We start from the raw sequence: 6615 nt of genomic DNA on the forward strand, positions 1-6615 counted from the left end.
GCAATATCACAAACATCTCTCAATTGTTCCTTGACAATAACCAACTTTTTGGCGACATTCCTCGAGAATTAGGTTATTTGGTCAACTTAGAGATCTTGTTCCTTGACAATAACCAACTTTTTGACCAAACTTTGTTTCTATTTAGAGAGAAACATGGCCCACAATGATGAGGCCGGGGGTTCGGGCGGCAAGGCATTCTGGGAGCTGTCCCAGGAGATGGAGGAACAACCTCACTTGTATGAGGCCGCCGCCTTCCCCACCGATCCTGAGACCACGGATGGTGCCGCCGAGGATGACCACACTGATGCCACCACTGATGGTGCCGCCGAGGATGCCACCACTGATGATGGCGGCGCACGCACAGATGGCAGCCAACCGAAGAGGCAACGGAAGGACCGGCGCCCGATCGTGCTCCGCACCCTCAAGGAGGAAGTTACTGAAGTGGACTCCAACGGGAATCCAACGGCGCCCGAACGAATAGTCAATGGGTACTCGCTTCAGCTCGGGTGCATTGTCTGGAGCACCGTCTCGATCAACACCGAGAACCTGAGGCATCCTGACCGAGGGAATTTGCGCAGCCTCCTCTTCACAAAGCTGCACGAACGATACAAGTTCCCCGCTGAATTTGAAAACACAAGCCTCAAAGGGAATAAAGTGAACAATGCTGCCCTCATGAAGATGAGCAAGGCCCTGTCTACTTGGAAAAGCAATGTGAAGAGAATGATCGAGAAAGGTGAGAGTTATCAGAAGATCAAGGAGAAAAATCCTTCGATCACCGAAGATGACTACAACGACTTCAAGATCAATTGCTCGAGCACCGCAAGCTCCCAATCAAGTGAGTGGGGGAAACAAATGCGGGAGCTGAACATAGGGGAACACACACTCGGTCCCGGCGGTTACAGAGTGGCGGAGCCTATATGGGACAAGGAGGACGCGGACCGTGCCGAGCAAGGCCTACCGCCCCGCTTCGAGAAATACAGCGGTAACAAGCAGACTAGGAACTATGTCAGGGCCCAGTACAAGGAGGACCCGATAACAAAGGAGCTTACCACGGATCCGAAGACCAGGGCGCTTGAGCTTGTTCTGGTAAGGAATACACCCCCGCGTAATTAGCTCCATATGGTTGCATTCTAATTAATGAAGCCAAATTTCTAAATGGTTCACATTCCTTCCGCAGGCGACTGAAAGCAGTAGCGCGGAGTCGACTAAGAGCAACCCTTGGGACACCACTCTAAATAGGGGGTTGAATGTAATGAAGAACAAGGATAAGCTCAGTAAGCCGACGTCAGCTGGTCGTGTGGCCGGCAAAGGCTTGTCGACAAAATGGGGGTCATACTATACCGCTGGTGTGCGGAAGGAGAAAAAGACCAGCTCGGAAAGCCAGGCGCGAGAGGTTCAAGAACTCAAGGCACAGGTGGCGCGGATTCCGGAGATTGCCCAAGAGCAAGTGGAACAACGACTCGGAGCGACGATCACCGCCCTTGTGCCTACCTTGATCTCGGGGTTGAGTGCATGGATTGCGGGCGGCCAACAGGGGCCGCCCCCGATTCCTAGCTTCACGGCCAGCAACTCGCATAATGCGATGGCGGGGCCATTGGTGCCTCCGGCGGAGGCGGCATTGGTGTCTCCGACGCCGGCACGGGATCTTAATGCACCCGGGTGTACGCCGGCCGGCACCTCTTCAGCAAGCGGCCCCTCCGTCAACTGCACGCCCGCCGTTGGCGGTGCCTCGACATTAGCCGAGCTCGACGCCATCATCATGGTAACTAATTAAGCCTCTCTCGGCCAAGGACTTCATCTCCTTGCCTTTGACTGGGCATCCCTGACGCCCTACATGTTTTCGCAGGGCGCCGCCGACGTTCCGTGCACTCTCCTCCACTTCGTGAACAACGAGTTGGTCGATGTCGCCAAGGGCAAAATCGTTCAACCGGGCAACCCCTTGTTCCACGGTACCCAGATGCCACCCAACTTGTTTAGGGTTCAACTGGTTCGGGTGCTGCCAGGCTGCGACGACTTGTTACCTCCGATTCGACCCGTCGGGGCCGACGATGAAGACGTGATGACCCTCAGCGCCTGCCTGAGCTGGCCCCTGCTTTGGCCGAAGAGCCAGATTCGTTTGGGGGCGGGGGACACCACCCCAAAGACAACACCGCCAGTCATGCCGGTGCCAAGTCGGCCCCATGGCAAGACCGCCGTAACGGTGCCGGACATCCCTATGCCACTGGATCCAAACATGCATATGGCACAGGATCAGAACGACGACGACGACGACGATGATACATTTGGCAACGTCGATCAGTACTTTGCCGATCATGGGTACGATGGCGACTTCATGGGGCCTCCTTCTCAAGAACCAAACCCAACAAAAGACGTGTGCGATCTAGCTGGTACCGCGGAGAAGCCAAGTTGCAACAGGCGCCGTCTGGCATTCAGCTCTCAGGAGACGCCTCCAGCTGCCGACTTCACCGAGCCTCAGATAGGCGAGGTGCGAAATATTATCAGCCCCAACACACTCAAGAAGGCGGTCTGTGAGCAGAACTCGGTCCCATTACAGGAGAAGAAGAAGGCACGCAAAAGAAAGACTAAGAAGGGTGCGAGCCAGCCGGCACCGAGTACGATCCGTGCTTAGGACGGGCCACCTTCACCGCAGGATATCTCGAGGAGGGTGCATGTGGCGGGTAGGGCGATGCTACCGACAAATATGCTCAATGCTGCAACCGGTGCTATGCGGAGTCTGCATGACAGTGTTCTTGCTTTGGAGAAGCGGCGTCTCAGAGAGAAGGATGTGGCATACCCGGTTTTCGCGGCCAAGGTGCCAGAGGGCAAGGGCTTTGTGGATAACTCCATCGGGCGTACGATCGTCCTGCGTTTTGATGACATCCACGCTATGTTGAACCTTTATCCGCTGCACTACACCTTCGTTCGGCTATTTTCGCTGAGTATGGAGATGCGGATCATTCACGACAAGACCCCGGACATCGTGATAGTCGACCCCTTCTACATGCGTGCCAAGATCTTGGGCAGCGCTGGGGACCGGCAAGTCGCGAGTTCTTACCTCGAAGGCGTCATTCTGGCAAACCAAGATAAGGATAACTTCCTCGTGCCTTACTTTCCCGAGTAAGTCCTCCCCTCAACCGGCCCGTAACATATGAATTCTTACATTTCGATCGTTTTTCTTTTAACATTCCGTGTTTTCTGCAGTGACACACGTTGCACGCTCATCCTCCTAAGCCCCAAATATTCCATGGCCACGTATTTCGACCCGGACCGTCAGTCGAACATAGACTACACAAATGTCAAGAAGGTTCTTGATGATGTTCTCCCCGGCTACGCCCAATCTGGAGGCACCTTCACCAGGCCTATTCGTAAGTACGGCAAGCACGTGTTCTCCCACAATACGACATTCTGCTGCGTCAAGCAGCCGCCTGGCGGTCAGAAGGGTGCCTACTACGCCATCCATCACATGCGGGCGATGGTACGGGACCATCATCAACTTCTGCTACCGAGTAAACTCAAAGATTGGGCCGCGAGCGTGTCGGCAATCCAGGACGCGGACCTCCGACAAGAATTCTTTCGCATCCAGTCAGAGTTTGCGGAAATCATCCATCAAGATGTCCTTCGTACCTCGGGGCAGTTCTACCTCAGAAATCAACCGTCCAACAGTGACATCGACACAATGCTACAAATGCAGGCTGACAACGACCGTTATTTCATGACTCCCACGATAGACGGCGGCTTCATCCATGCTCCGGTCCCTTGAGTCGAGTCGAAAGCAGTGATGCTGTGTCTAGTTCTGAAACATCGATTGGCTCATGTTGTAATTAAACTTTAATGAACTTGTAGTATGTCTCTTTGGTTTTGAGAGTCGTTCAACTTAGATGTAATCGATGCTATTAATGTCTTGCTTTTCTCTTCCGATCGTTCTGTTGCATAATTATATATTGCTTATGTATTGTCTGTGAATTGGTACTAACGTTTCGTTTGGCTAGTGCATAGCGATGCCGACGTATGTCGTGTACAAGGGTAAGGTTCCCGGAGTCTACGATGACTGGGAGGAGTGTCGGAGACAGGTTCACCGATTCAACGGTAATAGTTACAAAGGGTACACCACTAGGGCCGAGGCCGAATCTAGATACGCCCGCTATCTAGCGGGAGAGGGGAGGGAGCGTTGGAGGAACCGGATGAAGATGAGTTTCATCGTGATGATGCTCATCGTGATGACCGCAGCTCTCTTCTATGTGATGGTAGTTTAGATGATCGATATCGACTTGTAATGTGAAGACAAACTCGCTACTCGCGGTCTCGAGACTTGTAATATAATGTTCTATCTTTGTTCGGTCTTTTCAATTCGGAGACTAATATGATGAATTGTATTCGGAGACTAATATGATGAATTGTATTCAAAGACTAATCTTCTATTGTATTCGATGAATCTGTTGTTGATGTGTGCTGTCTATATTTCGTCAAATTATACATTTTGTAACCTGTGCAAAAAACAGAAAATAAAAAAATAAAAAAACCTAATATTCATACTAATGGCGCATCACATGATAGTGCGCCATTAGTATGACAAAGCATACTAATGGCGCATCACTGGTAAGTGCGCCATTAATATGCCATGGTTACTAATGGCGCATCCAGTGGTGGTGCGCCATTAGCATGCCAAAGCACCTGGATATACATGGCCCCTGGGAGGCATACTAATGGCGCACCCTGGCCTATACTAATGGCGCACCCGCGGCGCGCCATTAGTATACCAGATACTAATGGCGCACCAGGTGGTGCGCCATTAGTAAAAATTACTAATGGCGTGCTGTTAATGGCGCACCACAGATGCGCCATTAATAGCCATATTAGGTGTGCCATTAGTAGGGGTTTTTCTAGTAGTGTGAGAAGGTGCGTTTTGCCGCACAACAACTGGATGGACCTGCAGCAGTATGGTGGGAGAATTTCACAACCACCTATCCTATCGACACTGTCACATGGGCTCAGTTTCAGCAGGCTTTTCGTACTGCCCATGTCTCGACTGGAGCTATGCAGATGAAGAAGCGTGAGTTTCGCAATCTACGCCAAGGGAACCGTACTATTGGCCAGTACGTGGATGAGTTTAGCAAGTTATCACGTTATGCCCTTGATGATGTGGCCACAGATGCCGCGAAGCATGAGAAGTTTATGGAAGGGCTGAATGATGAGATGAGTATGCAGTTGATGGTAGCAACCTTCAACAACTACCAGGAGTTGGTAGATAAGGCTCTAATGATTGAAGGAAAGCAGCAGCAGATTGAGAATCGCAAGAGGAAGTATGGACAAGGGAAATACAACTCAGGATCTCACCAGAAGCCTCGTTTAACCCCAAACTCGGGAGGACTTGTTCATAACCATGGAGGTCATAACCATGCTGGAGGAGGATCGCATAACCATAATGGTGCGAAGAACGGGAATGGGAATGGAGCCAACAATAATCAGAATCACTCTAACCCATCTACACCCGCAAAGAGGGACTTAAGTCAAGTTGTTTGCTACAAGTGCGGGAAGACCGAGCACTATGCCAATGACTGCTCTGAAGGAAAGAATGGAAACGGAAATGGGAGCGCTGGGAAGAAGCCCAATCCATTCAACAAAGGACAAGTGAACCACGTTAACGTGGAGGAAGTTGAAGAGCAGCCGGACACGGTAATAGGTAAGTTTTTGGTTCAGTCATTTACCGCAATTGTTCTTTTCGGTACTGGTGCATCGCATTCATACATATCAAGGGGATTTGTGGAAAAGTTCAAGTTACCAACCCAAACCCTTAGGACACCCCTTTTAGTGAGCTCGCCTGGAGCAGAGTACATGGCTAGCAGTTGGTGCACCCAGATACCCCTAATCATTGGCCCACATGTATTTCCGTCTGACCTAATTATCTTGGAGTCGCAAGGATTGGATGTGATATTAGGAATGGACTGGATGTCAAAGTATGGAGGAAGTATTGACTGTGCTAGTAAGTCAATTTACCTTACCACCCCGGAGGGAAAATGATTAAGTATGTATCTAGGCATGTGCCTAGGAGGAGCCAAGTAAACACCCTCACGGGAGTTGTACAGGAGGAAGTACCTGTAGTAAAGGATTTTCCGGACGTTTTCCCCGAAGAGTTACCAGGTATGCCACCGGATAGAGACATCGAGTTTTTGATAGAGCTATTGCCAGGTACAGGGCCGATATCCAAGAGACCCTATCAGATGCCAACAAATGACCTGGAGGAAATTAAGAAGCAGATCAAAGAGTTGTTGGAGAAAGGTTACATTCGTAGAAGTTCATCACCTTGGGGAGCCCCAGTACTTTTGGTGGAGAAGAAGGATAAATCCCTGAGGATGGTCGTTGATTACGGAGCTCTGAATGAAGTAACGATAAAGAACAAATATCCCTTACCGATGATTAATGATCTGTTGATCAGTTACAAGGAGCTAAGGTGTTTTCAAATATTGATCTACGATCAGGATACCATCAGTTGAAGATCCGAGAGAAGGATATACCAAAGATAGTGTTTACCACGCGGTATGGATTATATGAGTACACAGTCATGTCATTTGGACTGACGCCCCTGCCTATTTCATGAGTATGATGAACAAGGTGTTC

Source organism: Triticum aestivum, chromosome 1B (genome assembly GCF_018294505.1).
Source record: "Triticum aestivum cultivar Chinese Spring chromosome 1B, IWGSC CS RefSeq v2.1, whole genome shotgun sequence".
In the NCBI taxonomy this organism is placed as follows: domain Eukaryota; kingdom Viridiplantae; phylum Streptophyta; class Magnoliopsida; order Poales; family Poaceae; genus Triticum; species Triticum aestivum.